The sequence below is a fragment of the Hyperolius riggenbachi genome, chromosome 8 (assembly GCF_040937935.1).
Source record: "Hyperolius riggenbachi isolate aHypRig1 chromosome 8, aHypRig1.pri, whole genome shotgun sequence".
Classification (NCBI taxonomy): domain Eukaryota; kingdom Metazoa; phylum Chordata; class Amphibia; order Anura; family Hyperoliidae; genus Hyperolius; species Hyperolius riggenbachi.
Genome location: NC_090653.1, coordinates 80,717,630 through 80,736,219, shown reverse-complemented (window position 1 = coordinate 80,736,219; position 18,590 = coordinate 80,717,630). Strand labels below are relative to the sequence as shown.

At 46.6% G+C, this 18,590-nt stretch overlaps 1 protein-coding gene across 1 annotated transcript in view; it reads left to right on the top strand.

Annotated features, from left to right (window-relative positions):
* The window catches only part of COQ8B (coenzyme Q8B), a 90,258-nt gene that overhangs the window by 61,223 nt on the left and 10,445 nt on the right, over positions 1–18,590 (top strand). Inside the window, exons 16-17 of the mRNA XM_068250785.1 lie at positions 8,176–8,282; positions 11,432–11,602. The gene's annotated coding sequence lies outside the window, so the exon portion shown is untranslated. The remainder of the gene's footprint in view (positions 1–8,175; positions 8,283–11,431; positions 11,603–18,590) is intronic.

Below are 18,590 nucleotides of genomic sequence, written 5' to 3'. Positions count from 1 at the left end.
CAGCCTGCTGGTGTCTCAGGCTCAGCAGCAGCAGCAGCAGCATCAGCCAGTACCACCACCAGCCGCACCCAAGCCCCCCCCCAACCACCACAGGGAGACAGGCAGCAGCGCTTCCATGCCGTAGGGGGATGTTTCTGTCACCAATCTGGCGCTTTTTCACCATGCCCACTGTGTACAGCAAGTACGCCACTTGCAACCACTGTCAGCGGAAGTTGAGCAGAGGTGCAGACCCCTTAAAGTTCAGCACCAGCTCGCTGATCAACCACCTTGCGGCTAAACATTTCCACCAGCATGAGGAGTTCCAGAGGCTGAAGGCATCTGGTGCTGGCAGTGGCACCACACCCATCACTGCACAGCCTTCAGCAGCAGCAACAGCAGCCACCCGCCCTCCTGCTCCTCCAGCAGCACCAGCAGGAGTGCGGAAACGCACTGCTCCTCCCCCCTCTGCAACTCCTGCCGCTGACACTGAGGCCTGTTCTGGCAGCCAGTCCTCAGTGGCCTCCTCCGCTGTGTCTGGTGATTCCCGTGTCAGCAAAAGGCCACGCCAGAGCCTTTTGAGCGAGTCCTTCCAGGGGGTGGTTAGGGCTCTGCCTCCCAGCAGCCGTCGCGTGCGGCAGCTGAACGGCTTGCTGGCACGGGCCATGTGCTCCCAACTCCTGCCGTACACGCTCGTGCAGGAGGGGAGCGACATGCGGGCGCTGCTTGCTTGTGCAGCCCCAGACTGGCAGCTCCCCAGCAGACACTTTTTCTCCCGCAAGGCCATTCCAGCACTGCACCGCTTTGTGATGGCCAATGTGGAGCGAGGGCTGGAGCACGCGGTTGGTGAAAGGGTCCACGTCACCATGGACTCCTGGAGCAGCCGCTTCGGGACAGGCCGCTACCTGTCCTTCACTGTCCACTGGGTCAGCTTGGTGGAAGGGGGTGAGGATGGGAGAGCAGCAGCGGGCACAGCAGCAGCAGCAACACAGTGGGTGGTGCCACCCCGCAGGGTCAGGGGAACTGCAGCGGGTTCCTCCGATCCTCTGCCATCCTCCGCCACACCTGGCCAAACCCCCCGCCTCAGCAGCAGCGTGAAGGCCCGCCACTGCCAAGCGCTGCTGCACTTGGTCAGCCTTGGCAAGACCAAGCTGACGGCAGCCCACGTGTTGGCCAAACTCCAGGAGCAGGAGAGGATTTGGCTGACCCCCAGAGGCCTCAGAGTCGGAGAGGTGGTGTCCGACAATGGGGCCAATCTGGTTGCTGCCATAGACAGGGGAAACCTGACCCACATCCCCTGTCTTGCCCACGTGCTGAACCTGGTGGTGCAGAAGTTCCTGCGCACCTACCAGGGGATGGGCGAACTGCTGGAAACGGCAAGGAATGTTGTGCGTCACTTCCGGCGCTCGGCTGCAGCCTGTGCGAGCCTGGAAGACGTGCAAAAGGAGCTGGATCTGCCACGCCATCGGCTGATCATTGACGTTCCGACTCGCTGGAACTCCACCCTGGCGATGTTGGAGCGTCTGGTTGAACAGAGGCACGCTGTCAACCAGTACCTTGCCCTGGCCACTGTTTCCGCAGCTCGGAGAAGGGACAAGACCAGCAACATCCCGTCCATCGTCCCCGATGATGACTGGAGGCACATGCAGCAGGTGTGCTTTGTGCTGGCTCCCTTCCTGCAGGCCACAAACATGGTGAGCAGGGACCATGCTATGGTCTGCGAGTGGGTGCCCCTGGTTTCTCTGCTGAACAGGGCCCTCGATGGTTTGCTGGAACAGGGAGCGGCAGCCTTGGACCAGCAGGAGCGGCAACCAGCTGCGCAGTCCACCTCTGAGGGGGAGGAGGAGGAGGACTTGGTGGAGGTCCCTGACCTGGCTGCTGATGAGGGGGATCAGCACAGCGCAGCTGAGTTGGTGCGGGGGTGGAGAGAGGATGAGGCGGCAGAGGAGGAGGATGAGGACAGCACTGACGTCGATGTGCCAGCAGACGTGGCCCGCCTCTTCCCAATGGCAGCGCACATGCTGGCGTGCCTGCGCAGGGACCCCAGGGTGATCCAGATGAAGCAGAGGGAGGACATCTGGATCAGCATGATGTTGGACCCACGCCTCAAGGGAAAGTTGAGCCAGTTCCTGCCGCCTGCAGGAGGAGACCCAGCGCAACAAATAAGGAGCTTGCAGCAGGCCCTTGTTGAGCGCTTGGAGGAAGCCTTCCCCCAGCCTTCCACCCCCACTGTCCAGCAGCCAGCACAGAGGCAGCAGCAGGTGCCTGCATCCAGCAGCAGCAAGCGCCCCACAGACCTGCTGTCTCTCAGCCACGAGCTCTACAGGACTGTAGAGGCTCCGGCAGCAGTGACTAGAGAGGAGATGCATGCAGCAGCATCCTCCTCCGGTCACAGCCAGCGCCTGACCCGCATGGTGGCTGACTACATGGGGTCGTACAGCGGGCTTGACAGCGATGCCCCTGTTGATCCCATGGAGTATTGGGTCAAGCGCATGGAGATCTGGAGCGAGCTAGCGCAGTACGCCCTGGAAGTGCTGTCCTGCCCCCCTTCCAGCGTGCTGTCCGAGCGCTGCTTCAGTGCAGCTGGTGGCGTGGTCACCGAGAAACGCTCACGTCTGTCTCACAAGTCTGTGGACAGACTGACGTTTCTCAAGATGAACCAGGCGTGGGTGGAAGGCGAGTTCCTGGCCCCTGTTGTCGGCGAGAGGGGGACATGAACTGGCTGCCGGAACCATCGTTAATGTGCCTTACCACCCTTTACCACCTCCTGGCTCCTGCTCACTAAGCCAGCCTGGTTCACTTTGACTATTACGTCGCCTGCAGCCACACATTTTACACCTACAGTGGGCTGCTGTGTACTGCCCTTCTGCTGTCTGTCTGTGTTTCCCACTGCCAGGGTACACAGAATGACCTTCTTCTGCTGCCACTCTGCCACCAGCTATTACGTCAAACAATAGCTATATTGGTTGCAAAACCGAAACCAAACAAACCATTAAAAAAAAAAAAGGTTTAATTTTTCTGAGGTGCCCGGGTTGAAAACTGTGTTGTTCCAGTTGTGTATTGGACACAATGTGGGCTGCACGACCGCTGTCTGGGACCTCCTGTTGTGTTTATTTACGGCCCTGGTATCACCGCTAGGTACCAGGGCTATTATGTCACGCTGCCTACCTGCTGCCACACTCACACTGCTCCTCCATACCTCCTCCTGCTGCTGCTGCTGCTGTCTGTCTGTGTTTCCCACTGCCAGGGTACACAGATGATTTACCTTCTGCTGCCACTCTGCCACCAGCTATTACGTCAAACAATAGCTGCTCGCCTACTCCTCCATTCCTCCTCCTGCTGCTGCTGTCTGTCTGTGTTTCCCACTGCCAGGGTACACAGAATTACCTTCTTCTGCTGCCACTCTGCCACCAGCTATTACGTCCAAAAATAGCTAAATTGGTTGTAAAACCAAAAACCAAAAAACCATTAAAAAAAAAAAAAGTTTAATTTTTCTGAGGTGCCCGGGTTGAAAACTGTGTTGTCCCAGTTGTGTATTGGACACAATGTGGGCTGCACGACCGCTGTCTGGGACCTCCTGTTGTGTTTATTTACGGCCCTGGTATCACCGCTAGGTACCAGGGCTATTATGTCACGCTGCCTACCTGCTGCCACACTCACACTACTCCTCCATTCCTCCTGCTGCTGCTGTCTGTCTGTGTTTCCCACTGCCAGGGTACACAGAATTACCTTCTGCTGCCACACTGCCACCAGCTATTACGTCAAACAATAGCTGCTCACATAATTACTCTCCTCCATTCCTCCTCCTGCTGCTGCTGCTGTCTGTCTGTGTTTCCCACCGCCAGGGTACACAGATTTACCTTCTGCTGTCACTCTGCCACCAGCTATTACGTCAAAAAATAGCTATATATCTGTGTAATTGGTTGTAAAACCAAAACTACAAAACCATTACAAAAAAAGGTTTAATTTTTCTGAGGTGCCCGGGTTGAAAACTGTGTTGTCCCAGTTGTGTATTGGACACAATGTGGGCTGCACGACCGCTGTCTGGGACCTCCTGTTGTGTTTATTTACAGCCATGGTATCACCGCTAGGTACCAGGGCTATTATGTCACGCTGCCTGCCTCATTGACTGCATGCTGCCACACACTCATCCTCCTCCTCCTGCTGCTAAATTTACCTCCTGCTGTCTGTGTGTTTCCACTGCCAGGGAGCACATACAATGGCGCTTCCAACATGCGTGCGCCACCAGCTATTTGTTGTTACGCTCAAAAATAGCTGCATTTCTTTAAAAAAAAAAAAATGAAAAGAGAAATAAGTGATGAAGATGAAGAAGATGAAGAAGATGAAGAAGAAGAAGAAGAAGAAGAAGATGAAGAAGATGAATAAGAAGAAGAAGAAGAAGATGAAGAAGATGAAGAAGAAGATGAAGAAGATGAAGATGAAGAAGATGAAGAAGAAGATGAAGAAGATGAAGAAGAAGATGAAGAAGATGAAGATGAAGAAGATGAAGAAGATGAAGAAGAAGATGAAGAAGATGAAGATGAAGAAGATGAAGAAGAAGATGAAGAAGATGAAGAAGAAGATGAAGAAGATGAAGATGAAGAAGAAGAAGATGAAGAAGATGAAGAAGATGAAGAAGAAGATGAAGAAGATGAAGATGAAGAAGATGAAGAAGATGAAGAAGAAGATGAAGAAGATGAAGATGAAGAAGATGAAGAAGATGAAGAAGAAGATGAAGAAGATGAAGATGAAGAAGATGAAGAAGATGAATAAGAAGAAGAAGAAGAAGAAGATGAAGAAGATGAAGAAGAAGATGAAGAAGATGAAGATGAAGAAGATGAAGAAGAAGATGAAGAAGATGAAGATGAAGATGAAGAAGATGAAGAAGATGAAGAAGATGAAGAAGATGAAGAAGATGAAGATGAAGAAGATGAAGAAGATGAAGAAGAAGATGAAGAAGATGAAGAAGAAGATGAAGAAGATGAAGAAGAAGATGAAGAAGATGAAGAAGAAGATGAAGAAGATGAAGATGAAGAAGATGAAGAAGATGAAGAAGAAGAAGATGAAGAAGATGAAGAAGATGAAGAAGATGAAGATGAAGAAGATGAAGATGAAGAAGATGAAGAAGATGAAGATGAAGATGAAGAAGATGAAGAAGAAGAAGAAGAAGAAGAAGAAGAAGATGAAGAAGAAGAAGAAGAAGATATAGAAGAAGAAGAAGAAGAAGATATAGAAGATAAAGAAGAAGAAGAAGAAGAAGTATATACAGTACTGAACAAAATTCTGGACACAACTTCTCTTTTCACCTTTTTTTTTTTTTTAAAGGAACATCCCCACATAATCACTTGCTGTTGTCACTTGGAAAAAAATATGTTTCTTGCATCATTAACCCTCAAAACAAGTGTTGGGAAGCTATTTAAGGCCAATTCGAATAGTCAGCTCGAATAATGAGCTCGAATACCGACTCGAATAGTGAGCTCGAAGTCCGAGGTCGAATCGAATAGTAAAATTTATTCGACTCGAATATTCGACTGACCTCGAATAATTTACTATTCGAATTCGACCAAACTCGAATTTTAAAAAGGGGTATTTGAGCACCACTGTTGATGTGAATTGGAACTCTGAAATTGTACACATACGTCTTGTCCGCAATCTTGAAGACCGTTCAATTGAAGAATGAATAGAGAAACTGTTTATATAAAACCCCGTGTTTTCTGTTTGGTGGAACTTGTTGGCCATATCTTGTTTAGGATGGACAAAGAAATGAAAAAATGTGTTCTTCCTAAGAAACCTCACCTTTCCTGATTGAGTCCCATCAATTTAATTTACATCAATCTTCGCTAAAAATGTTTGAGGACCTCAGCCTTTGAGGACTGGACTTCAACATACCTGATCTAGGCCATGTGACCTGTGACATAAGGCATAGTTTTTAATGAAGAGATGGACTATTCAGGACAGTTTGCCTCCTTTGTAGGCTGTGCACACTGATCTGCATTGCTTCCGTTTTGTGTGTATTGGGGCCTAGAAATGTTATAAATATTGGACAGCATTGGGTAGTTTTTTTTTTTTTATTTATGCTATATTGCGTGGTAAAGAAAATCCTCTTCTTACATCCAGGTGGTAATGAATGAACACTGTTTGAAAACACGCTATAACATGCCTTACGGTGGTGAGCGAACACTTCTTACAGCTATGTGAAACCATGTGTAACTTTGCACACTACTGATATACTTGTTACTGTGGTCCTATAGATGAGAAAGGTTCCAAATGTGCCCTGGAGAAATGTTGATTCACAAAACCAACTTCTTGACCTGTAAACTTGCACTAAAGCAATGCCAGAAGTCTCAAGTTCTATATAAGAATGTACTTGGAAAAATAAGTGTGCAAACAAAAATATTAGCTTTTAATCAGCTCTGTGGCACCTTGAGAGCAATCAGTAGGACCATGCACCTTTTTCTTGCAGAAGGCTGGGCCTGAGTCAGCCTGCAACTTGGTTTGCACTGAAGGCCCATAAAAACTGATACATTGGGCTCTATTCACAAAACTTTTCATAAATTACGTATTTATCATGTGATTAATAAAAAGTAACCTTTCAGCAATTTTACAATCAAAATAATCACTCAAAGTAAAGGGGCCCATACACTCAGCCGATTTTCTGGCCGACCGATCGATCGCAAATCGGTTGGCCAATCGACCGATCGATGGGCGATTTCGATCGATTTCGATGAATTTCCATCGAACTGGCAGGGTGGAAAATTTAGGTCGATCTGATGAGATTGCTTATCAGTTTGCATTGGCCTTAATGGAAATCTGATGGCAAAAAAATGCAATCAGATCGAATTTCAATAGATTTCAAACTGAAATCTATTGGAATTCTATCCTGGTAAAAAATGTTCTAAAAACGCATCAGATAGATCATCAGATGCATTTCTTATCTATCTGCTGCCAATCTGACGAGTGTATGGGCACCTTAAGTTGTTCCTGGTTAAATTCATTTCAATATTAATTTTTAAGCTCCCAAAGAGCAAAAAATATAACATAGATATGGTGAAAACAGAGGGAAACCTGTCAAAAAGCTTTGTGAACCATGCCCATTGTAACTCATGAGTTGCTCTGAGCTTCTCCATCAGTTGCTATGCGTTTTTCATGCAAGTTTGTATATTTTGCATGCAGCCGTGTGAAAAAGCTTTCTGTTAAAATTGTAAACTGATCCTAGCTAAACGTGGAAGACCCCTTCACCTGTGATTTGTATCAATTGTGTGTTTAAAGCTCACTGCAAGTGTTTGTGTAAACTAGCCATAAAATCCTGCTTGTAGCTCTTCCCAGAATAAAAAAAAAACCCCTCTATTCTAGACAAACAGTGTCTCCCGGCACTGACCTCTGGCGGCCACAGGGAACAGGAACAATCTTCTAACAATACTGCTGCCTGCAGCTAGAGGTCCTACATGTTGGAACATCTGGTGGTTTTATCCAGTGGTCCTACACATTGGAACATCTGATGCTTTTATCCAGTGGTCCTACACATTGGTGTATTGTTTGACAGCTATGCTTATTTGAAAAGCCTACAATTTTTTTGTATGTGGTAGTTATAGTTGATTAATGTAATGCTTATCTTGTGTAAATTATCTCCAAAGACCTGCCTTCATCTTGACATAAACTGGCAGTTTGCTCCAATGTACTGTATGTGTCAATGAGCGGTCTTCTTCAGACCATCTTTGTAGTACAAGGTGCACTGGACTGAATATACTGTAAGGTGAAGAGATTCTTTGTTAGTCTCACATAAAACACAGCTGCTGGTAAAGCTGCCAATAGACTCAGTGGTAGTTGAAAATTCCAAGTAAGCATGATCTGCCTTTATCTCAATGACAGTTTGTATACACAAATACATGCACTTCTCTCTTGCTGAAAAGAAAAAAGCAGGATGCCTCCTGCAGTGGTGGAGTACAGTAGAGATCAGCCCAGAAAATGTCCATTTTCCAATCGTGTAAACGGTTCCAGATAAGGAACTGCACCTCTCTCTCATCTGACTGAATTATACTTATGTGTTCTGTAAAGAGACCATTCACCTTACGCTCCGTGACACGTTTTGTGTAACATGAATGTACTTTAATAAATAATTCACACAGATCCCTTTGCATTGCTCATTTATTTGCCTTGTTGCGTATGTGCAAACTAACTTTCATTTTATTTACCAAACAGCTGAAAGACCAAGTTAAACAACTGAATGTAGACAAGTAGATTTAACATACACAGAATTCTAGGAGGTCTTGCAGAATTCACCTTACAGAGTAGAATCATCCCCGGCGGTAAGTTGTCAGCTGTGCTCTACATGAGGTAGCTTGGTTACATATATAAATATATGGTGTGCGTGGCTGACTTAAAGTGAGCATGAGGTGAGTGATATGGAGGCTGCCATATTTATTTCCTTGTAAGCAATACCAGTTGCCTGGCAGCCCTGCTGATCTATTTGTCTAAAGTATTGTCTGAATCACACCAGAAACAAGCATGCAGCTAATCTTGTCAGATCTGACAATAATGTCAGAAACACCTGATCTGCATATGCTTGTTCAGGTTTTATGGCTGAAAGTATTAGAAGCAGAGAATCAGCAGGACAGTCAGGGAACTGGTATTGCTTAAAATGAAATAAATATGGCGGCCTCCATATCCCTCTCACCTCTGGTTTACTTTAAATCTCCAGGAAACAAGTAAAGCCTGAACACTTAAAAACCCAACTACAGGTAAAAATCTAAAAATACCATCTAATTGCCCAGTAATTGGAGTGCTTTAATGGTGCGTGTGTGTATATAGAGCTACATCCAACTAATACAGGGCCTGATGCATGTAACTGCGTTTAATCTTGACGTGCACAGACAGCGCACATCATGTCTCATGCTTCCATCAGCAAGTACCGCAAGTTACTCTGTTAGCACGACCCGCTGTACTCAAGTAGTTTGACTATTGCCAGACGCATATTATTTCAGGAAATCAGTTTTTGGGCTCTTTGGGTGTGGCTGCTGTAGCTGCCTGCATTGCATCATCCCACTCTGTGCAGCAGCTCTCTTCCCTACAGTAAACACAGACTTAACCCTTTAAGTACTTCTATGTTGAGCATAGAGGAAGTTCTGAATTTATTTCCACTTTAAACTAGTGAATAATTTTTTTCAGTGAACACCTTGGCAAACTACAGAAAAGCATAGTCACTGTACAGAGCAGAGGTATGCTTACTCAGCACTGCAGGTAACGTTCTGCTGTGCTTCTCTGTCAATTATGGAAGGCAGTGCTCGAGTGGGTAGCCAAAGGTCCCCGTCAGTATTAAGTAGTCAAGGGTACTACACCGTATTAGGTAGCCAAAGGTGCCACACATTATTAGGTCACCAGACCTGCCCCCCTGTATAGGAAGGCAAGTGTCTAGTGGAGTCTGCGGGGAAGCGACTTACCTGGCTGCACTCCAACCACGCAATCTCAATCACACTTCCTACCCTAATTAATTACAAGGTGCAGCACACCATGGAAGTGCTTGCAGCCCACCAGGGCACTGCGACACCCACTTTGAGAACCGGTGCCACAAATGTTAATCCTGAATACATTCCAAGACATGCCTGACTTCCTAAGGGGAATTTATCAGGCATTTGTAAATAACCTGTTCATGACATTAATCTGCACTAGCAAAACCATGTCTGTGCTTCCTGATTTCCAAATATTTATAGTAGTTGTGCTATCAGGATCAGTAACAGGATGGGCGTCTATGGTGGACATTATATCTTTGGCTAGCTGGCAAATAAATAGCATCATCCTGATTCTAAACATTGTTGCATACATGTTACTATGAGCTCTTTGCCAATAGATTGCTTAGAGCTAATGAGAGCTGAGAACCAAAAAGATACTTGCCTAAGGAGAGGGAAGGCTCTGGGTTCTATAGAGCCTTCCCATTCTTCTCACGGTCCCCTCATTGCAGCAATCTCACCACCATTTGAACCCCCTGCTGCGGGAGGCTTCGGAAGTCTTTCGGAGCCTAAGTGCTCCTGAAGACGGTCAGCTCTGTAATGTGCATGCGTGAGCGCAGGAGAGAGCGTGCTAGCGCAGGGGCAGTATGGAGTTGCCCGTCTTCGGAAGCACTTGTGCTCGTGAAGACTTCAGAAGCCTCCTGCAGTGGCAGAGAGCAGTATTCGACCAATCAGGGGTGACAGTGCTGAAATGAGGGGACTGTTAGGGCCCGTTTCCACTTGTGCGTTCCGATCCCGTTGCGGAAAACACGTCAATGAATCCGCATGCGGGTGCGGATTCGTTCGCGTTTTCACACGGAATCGCTCGCGGTTTGCGCTATGCGATATTAACCATGTCAATGCCGGCAAGCATTGAAATGGGTTTTCACGTGGAAACACGCGGAAACGCCGGGAAAAACGCAAGACTAACATGCTTGCGGTTTTTCTATTACAGTACATTAGCGACGATTCGCGTGCGGGTGTGTGGCATGCGAATTGCGACAGCTCTGCCGTGCAGATTTTTCAGACCGCACAGAATTCCTGACAAGTGGAAACGGCCCCATCCACTTGTATTGGTTATGCGAATCTTCATGCAGGAAACGCATGCAGATTCGCTCTAGTGGAAACCTAAGAGGAGCACAAAGGCTCTATAGGACCCAGAGAACCCCCCCCCCCCCCTTCCATAGGTAAGTTTTAGTTTTTTGGTTCACATGAGCTTCAAAACAAGGATGTCTAACTCCAGTACTCAGGGGCTGAGGTCTTCACACCTTTTTGGCACAGCTCAAATGAATTGATGGGAATGAATCAGGTCACGTGTTTTTCAATTTCTCTGTCCATGCTAAACACTGACATGGATGTGGCCCTCAGGGACTGGAGTTTGATACCTGTGGCTTTAGAATACTGTCAGTTCATGCCTGGCTACCCTGTAATGTCCATTGCAAGCTGGACAATTGCATTGAAAAATGAATTTCACTATTTTTACTGAAGTAAAGTGAAATGGGAATCTCTCTGCATCTTCCTTTTAGTGTGTGAGTTGGATGACTTTGTGGAGGAGGGTGATTTAGGATCGCCGCTGTGCCGCCTCTCTCTGGCAGTGTGTAACGCCGCACACAAAACCCTGCAGGGTAGTGAAGTTCACTTGGCAAGGGTCAATGACCAAGGCACAATGGTTTTACTGTAACTGAATTCCCAGAAGCTAACTTTATGAAAAAGGTTTGAAAACCTATTTAACTATAAGAAAAAAGAACTGACTAAGCAAAGGGGAGTTTGGGGTCAGCGTTGAGTCACTGAAGAGAGTCTGTACTCATTTTACTGAGCATGCTGCTTTTTTCTGTCCCCTCTCCTTTCACCCCCTCTGTATTTAATGTCCCATCTGACTCATGAAATGTTAGCATTGCCCGAGCCACTAGTTCAGGTCACTTTCCTGCATGTAGGTTCGATTAGAATGTTGTTGTTTTTTGCTTTTTATTTAGCCCTTATGTACAGATCAGTATGAATAAATCCCTATTCCCAATAGAGATGAGAACAGCCATTTTTAGTCCATTCTTCACTCCTCGCTAAACGGTCTATGAAAATATTGTCAGAACTGGAAGGGATCACTGTAAGAAGAAAATGATGAGCTTCTGAGAGGAACTGTAGCTGAGGTAAATATGTAATAATAATTTGCAGCTACATCATGTATTTTAAAAACTTTTATCAGTTCAGGTTCCCTTTAAGTCAAGTTAAAGTGGAGCTCTGTCTGCTAATTGAGTATGTTTGTATGTTTATGTCCTGTCAAAAGCCGGGGCGGATGCGGTTCCCCATACATATTATATGGGTGAACGCATCGACCTGTCTGGGATTATAGCAGACTGCACGGAAGTGCTGTCCACTTACTGCAGTGGATTGCATGGATTCCTTGCTTTGCAGCATGACAAATGTGAAAGGCTCCTATTGGTCTTATCATTTTACCTCCTTTTCTTGTCACTAATACAGCTTTTTTTTTGGTGATATTTGATTGCTGCTGCGATTTTTAGTTTTCATTATATTCATCAAAAAAGACATGAATTTTGTCAAAAAAATGATTTATTTTTTTTAACTTTTTGTGCTGACATTTTTCAAATAAAGTAAAATTTCTATATTCATTTTTGTCCAAATTTATTCTGCTACACGTCTTTGATAAAAAAAAACAAAACATTCAGTGTATATTTATTGGTTTGAGTAAAAGTTATAGCGTTTACAAACTATGGTGCCAAAAGTGAATTTTCCCATTTTGGAGCATCTCTGACTTTTCTGAGCACCTGTCATGTTTCATGAGGTGCTAAAATTCCAGGATAGTATAAATACCCCCCAAATGACCCCATTTTGGAAAGAAGACATCCCAAAGTATTCACTGAGAGGCATGGTGAGTTCATAGAAGATTTTTTTTTGTCACAAGTTAGCGGAAAATGACACTTTGTGACAAATTTTTTTAAAATCTGCTACGGACTCACCATGCCCCTCTTTGAATACTTTGGGGTGTCTACTTTCCAAAATGGGGTCATTTGTGGTGTGTGTTTACTGTCCTGGCATTTTGGGGGGTGCTAAATTGTAAGCACCCGTGTAAAGCCTAAAGGTGCTCATAGGACTTTGGGCCCCTTAGCGCACCTAGGCTGCAAAAAGGGGTCACACATGTGGTATCGCCGTACTCTAGAGAAATAGTATAATGTGTTTTGGGGTGTATTTTACACATACTCCTGCTGGGTGGGAGAAATATCTCTGTAAAGTAAATAAATAAAGGTTTTATTTTTTGTCACAAGTTAGCGGAAATTGATTTTTATTGTTTTTGTAATGATCAGCTCAGCTGTCTGCACAGGCAGACAGCTGTTTGACCATTCCTTAAGTCTGAGGGCTGCAGGTCTCTGGAAAAGAGACCTGACTTTACTTACCTGTCTTGCCTAGCTGCCTCCTTTGAAGGCTTGCAGTATAAATACCATGTTCTCCCAGGATCCTTTGTTGGTCATGATGGTTTGTTACTGCTAAAACACTCCTGGAGTGTCAGCCTTGCTATTTTTTGCTAAAGATATTTTAGAGTAGTTCCCTGGGACTGCACTAGGAATTCTTTCTAGTGCAGTCAGGTTGTATTACTTGTATTGCCTTGTTCTGTTTCTCTGCCTCGATTGTCTTGTCGCCAGCAGCGGTCGACAGAAAATCGTTCTGTCTAGGAGTGTAGGCCAGAGCTGCGGTTGCTGCTGGCTGCTCCATCTGTCTGGATTGCATTCGCCCTAGTGGTAGTGACAGTGCTTCCTTCTGTATTCTGCCTTAGGGGTGCTAACCAGAGCAGCGGTTGCTACTGGTAGTCCCATCTGTTTGTCTGTCTGGATCGCATCCGCTCTAGCGGTAGCAGCGGTGGTTCCTTCTATATTATGCCTTAGGGGTGCTAGCCAGAGCAGCGGTTGCTACTGGTAGCCCCATCTATCTGTGTGTCTGTCTTGTCTTCTTTTTTTTAACCAAAACGAGTTTATTTGAAAAAGCAGTAGAAAAGTGTACACAGGCACTACATTGAGCAAAACAGCATGAAAAGGATAACATGTCAGGGGTTACAAAACAACTGTACAGTGCAATAAATAGCTAAGTAAACATATTAATCTTTGTAAGTAAATATGAGAGACATTTAACCACTTGCCGACCGCACGCTTATACCGTGCGTCGGCAAAGTGGCAGCTGCAGGACCAGCGACGCAGTTCTGCGTCGCCGGCTGCAGGCTAATTAATCAGGAAGCAGCCGCTCGCGCGAGCGGCTGCTTCCTGTCAATTCACGGCGGGGGGCTCCGTGAATAGCCTGCGGGCCGCCGATCGCAGCTCGCAGGCTAAATGTAAACACAAGCGGAAATAATCCGCTTTGTTTACATTGTACGGCGCTGCTGCGCAGCAGCGCCGTAAGGCAGATCGGCGATCCCCGGCCAATCAGCGGCCGGGGATCGCCGCCATGTGACAGGGGACAGCCTGTCACTGGCTGCACAGGACGGATAGCGTCCTGTGCAGCCCCGATCACCGGGGATGAGCAGGTAGGAGAGGGAGGGGGGAATTTCTCCGCGGAGGGGGGCTTTGAGGTGCCCCCCCCCGCAACAAGCCTGCCCACCAGAGTGATCAGACCCCCCCTGCACACCATCCCCATAGGGGGGGAAAAAGGGGGGCGATCTGATCGCTCTGCATGAAACATGATCTGTGCTGGGGGCTGCAGAGCCCACCCAGCACAGATTACAAAAAATAACGCTGGTCCTTAAGGGGGGGTAAAGGGTGGGTCCTCAAGTGGTTAACATTAGTGTCAGAGATCCTTCACATAATATCATACAGGAGTAAATATTGGTGGGGTATTTAACACAAATATAGAGTGTGCCTCCATTATTAATTACGTGGTCTGGTATTATACAATACAATACAATACAATAACATTTCTATAGCGCTTTTCTCCCATAGGACTCAAAGCGCTTAGGCTCTCTCAGATTCAGTAATTAGTAGGATGAAGTATTCACACAACAAAAGTTATATTTCTGCAAATGCCAGACTGAACAGGTGGGTTTTCAGTTTGGATTTAAACACGTCCAGGGATGGGGCTGTCCTGATCTGTTGAGGTAAGGAGTTCCAAAACGTAGGGGCAGCATGACAGAAGGCTCTGGGACCAAAAGTTTCCAAGTGGACTCTGGGTATGACTAGATTATTAGAACCTGTGGATCTGAGAATGCGGGGATTGCTACGCAGCTGTAACATATCTTTCATGTATCCAGGGCCTAGATTATTCAGGGATTTAAATGTCAGTAGGCCGATCTTGAATAGGACCCTCCATTCTATAGGTAGCCAGTGAAGGGAATGCAGGACTGGCGTTGTGGCAGTGACGGGGTTGGGGTTGTATTCAACAATTAAGAATATTAAGAAGGGGGCACAGAAGTATAGAGAGACCAGTGCAGAATGCACCAAAGAACAGTGCGCTTAGCAACCGGCACATTATCGATCAATCCATTTATCCCACACTAAATGGAATTGTTGTAACCGTTCCCTGTGAGTGTAGACAAGTTTCTTAAAGGCGATACCATTGTCAAGACGTTTGATCCAGCAAGCAAGTTGGGGTGAGTTTGGCGATAGCCAGTGAAGGGCAATTTCCTGCCTGGCAGCAAATAACTTCTCTCTAATAAAGGTTTTGGTGGCAGCTCTTAAATCCTCATCTCGTATTATTCCAAGTACACATAGTCCTGGGTCAGAGGTTACAGGACATCCCATTTTGTCATGGAGGAAGCTGATGACTTGCTTCCAAAAGGAATCAACCTGTGGACAGCTCCAAATAAGGTGAAGGAAGGAGGGGGAGGGTATAGCACATTTAGGGCATACATATTGAGCGTTAGGATTGTATTTGGCAACTTGCTTAGGTAGTAAGTAAGTTTGATGAAGAATGTAAAGTTGAGTGGCACGATCCTTAACACATAAAGAAACCCTTTTTACCGCCTCCAGTGCATCATCCCAGTCCTCTTCACTCAAAGAGAGGCCAGCAGTTTCCCATCTATTCTTAGAGTCAAGCATTCTGTCAAGTGCATTACTCTCTACCAGCTCCTTGTAAATGTCCCCTATCAGATGTTTTTGGGGGCCTCGCTCAATTAATTGTAAGATTGGGTGTGGCTGAATATCAACCTTGTTGCCTTTAACCTTTTCGGGACCGGCCGCCTACCCCCCCCCTTAAGGACCAGGTATTTTGCGCGGGAGGGGGGTGCGCACGTTTGGGGGGGTCAGGCGGCCGGATCCCGTCTGTGGCTGGCTGGATTTGTGTCCCCCTATGGTGGCCTGTGCCTCCCCCTTCTGCTTCACTCACCTTCCAGGCTCCAGCGATGAGCCGCACGGGACCCTCTTCTCCGGCCGGCATCTCCGTTCTGTCTGGCGATCAGTTCCGGGTCGCGGCTTGATGACATCATCAAGCCGGGACCCGGCGCTGACGTCAGACGGAGCGGAGATGCAGGCTAGAGCGGAGGGGGGTGCCGATCGTCGCGGGAACGGCAGGGAGGTAAGTGGATCCTCTTCTTTTCCCCCCTGCCGCCGCAGCTGTCAAACTGATCACTACGATCAGACGGCGATCGTAGTGATCACGTGATCAGCAGCCATACGCGATGGCTGCTGATTACTCGGGGGAGATGTCGGCTGTCATATGACAGCTTAATCTCCCCCTCCGGGTGCGCACGATCGCGTCGGGAGCAGAAATTGCGGGCCGGCGTAGATCCTACGCCGCATCAGGCTAGAACAGCCACAAGTGCGGCGTAGAATCTAATGCACGTGGTCCCGAAAAGGTTAAGCTGGGCACGGAATGTATGCACAAGTTGTACATAACGAAAATGATGAGGGGTAAATGCAGGAGACGTATCTACTAGCGAGGGGAAGGAGATAATGCTTTGTTTTGAAACCTGTCTGTCTTGTCTGGTACGAATGCTTGCTGTAGGATCGGTGAGGTATCCGTTTAGCAAGCGTTCGCGTTCTCTATTTCGTGTTTGTGTACTTTGGTTAGTTAGGGTGGCACGCTTATCACTGGGCGCCTAACGCGCGGTGATCATGCTTAGAGACTCCGTAACAAAAATTTCATCCGGTTTTCTTCCATCCTACAAGTTCCAAAATCTATTCTAATGTCCTCTGGCTTACTGCAGCACGTTCTACTATCACCATCTCTGTAATAAATCAACTTATCTTTCTCTTGTCAGACTTGTCGGCCTGTGTCTGGAAGGCTGCCAAGTTCTTCAGTGTTGTGGTTCTGTGATGCATCTCCCCCCTCCAGGCCCCTCTCTGCACACTGCCTGTGTGTTATTTAGATTAGTGCAGATTCTCTCTGCTCTATTATCTTTTACAAGCTGGATAAATCCTCCTCTGAGCTGGCTGGGCTTTCACATACTGAGGAATTACATACAGGCAGAGCTGTCTGCGCTCTGCAGGAAGAAACAGCCTGACACTTCAGTGGAAGATAGCTGCAGGGGGAAAGAAACACACAAGTGATCTCTTGAGATTAAAAAGGAAGGCTGTATACAGCCTGCTTGTGTATGGATGTATTTTCTATGTGCGGACATACTGTACATCAACCTACTTCCTGTTTTGGTGGCCATTTTGTTTGTTTATAAACAAACTTTTTAAAACTGTTTTTAACCACTTTTAATGCGGCGGGCAGCAGCGAAATTGTGACAGAGGGTAAAAGGAGATGTCCTCTAACGCACTGGTATGTTTACTTTTGTGCGATTTTAACAATACAGATTCTCTTTAAACGCGTTCGCTGTTGCGAATGAGTGTGGCGTTCGCGTTTAGCTAGCGTTTATTTTCCTTGATGTTCTTATTGTTGTTGCTTGCTGTGCCTTTTGCTACTCTTGTGCTCTGTCCTGCTCAGTCTTGTGTCTGTTGGCAATCGCTAGTCTGGTGATTGCATTCATACTTTGTTTCTGCTGATGCGTGTTCACTGTCACTGGGTGGCGAGTAGATTGGTGGACACACATTCATTCTGTCCCTGTGCTCTTTCTTTATACGTGTGCTTGGTCTAGTTCAGTCTTGTGTCACTGTTGGCAATCGCTACACTTGCGATTGCGTTCTCACTTGGTTTCCGCTGTTGTGTGTTCACCGTCGCTGGGTGGCGACTAGATTGGTGGACATACATACATTCCTTCTCTGTGCTTATTCAGTCTTGTGTCGCTGTTAGCAATCGCCATCTCTTGTGATTGCTTTCACACTTGGTCTTCACTGTTGTGTGTTCATCGTCGCTGGGTGGCGACTAGATTGGTGGACACACATACATCCTGTCTCTGTGCTCTCTCTTTTTAAGGGCTATCTTGCCCTGCATTGCTTCCCCTCGTACAATTCCTATCTGGCATCTGTGGCAGTACAGAGGGGTTGTTCCTCTGTTCTCCACAGCTCCATCTGCCGGCAGGAATTCCCCTCTACAGGTGCATAGCACCATTGATGGGTTCTCTCCGATTATACGCTTGTGGAAGATTTCTGCAGGGTCAGCGCGCATCGTGTGCGCTGACCACGGAAATAATTACACAATCGTTACAGTATGACCAGCCAAACCGAAATTCCCAGTGTAGAGGGAATTTCTGATTTGTATGATTTTGTCGAATATGGTTCTTGTATCTTTAAGAGGTTTAAGATACTGAACTCTGAAACCAGAGATGACTTTATATCAGAGTGTTCCAGATTCTTGGCAAATCCTGAATTCCAGGCCACCAAAATTTCCACTTGGAGTGCTCAGATTGCTTACAATCTTCTCCAAGGAGATCTGTTTGTGTGAGCTGCTGAGTATGCCAGACACAAGAATCTGAGACCTAACCCTCGCAGATTTCTTGGTCACTTTTTTTTCTCGTAAGCTTGGAATTCCCATGCCCTGCTATTTCTATGAGTTTTTTTTTTCCTGCAGTGCAAGATGCTGATCAGATTGGTTTATGCAGCACCTCTCAGTCATTACCATATGCTAATGAGTTGTTGGTTGTAGCCCACTCTGATGATTCAGTAATTCCCTGTAGATTTATTCAGCTCCAAGGTTCTTTTTCATCTGATCAGATGCAATCCAATGCTGTGAAGATGAACAGGAAAGAATCTAGGAAGGTTACCCAGCTGAAAGATCCGTTGCCCATAGCAACTACTAATAAAGAAATTATTTCTG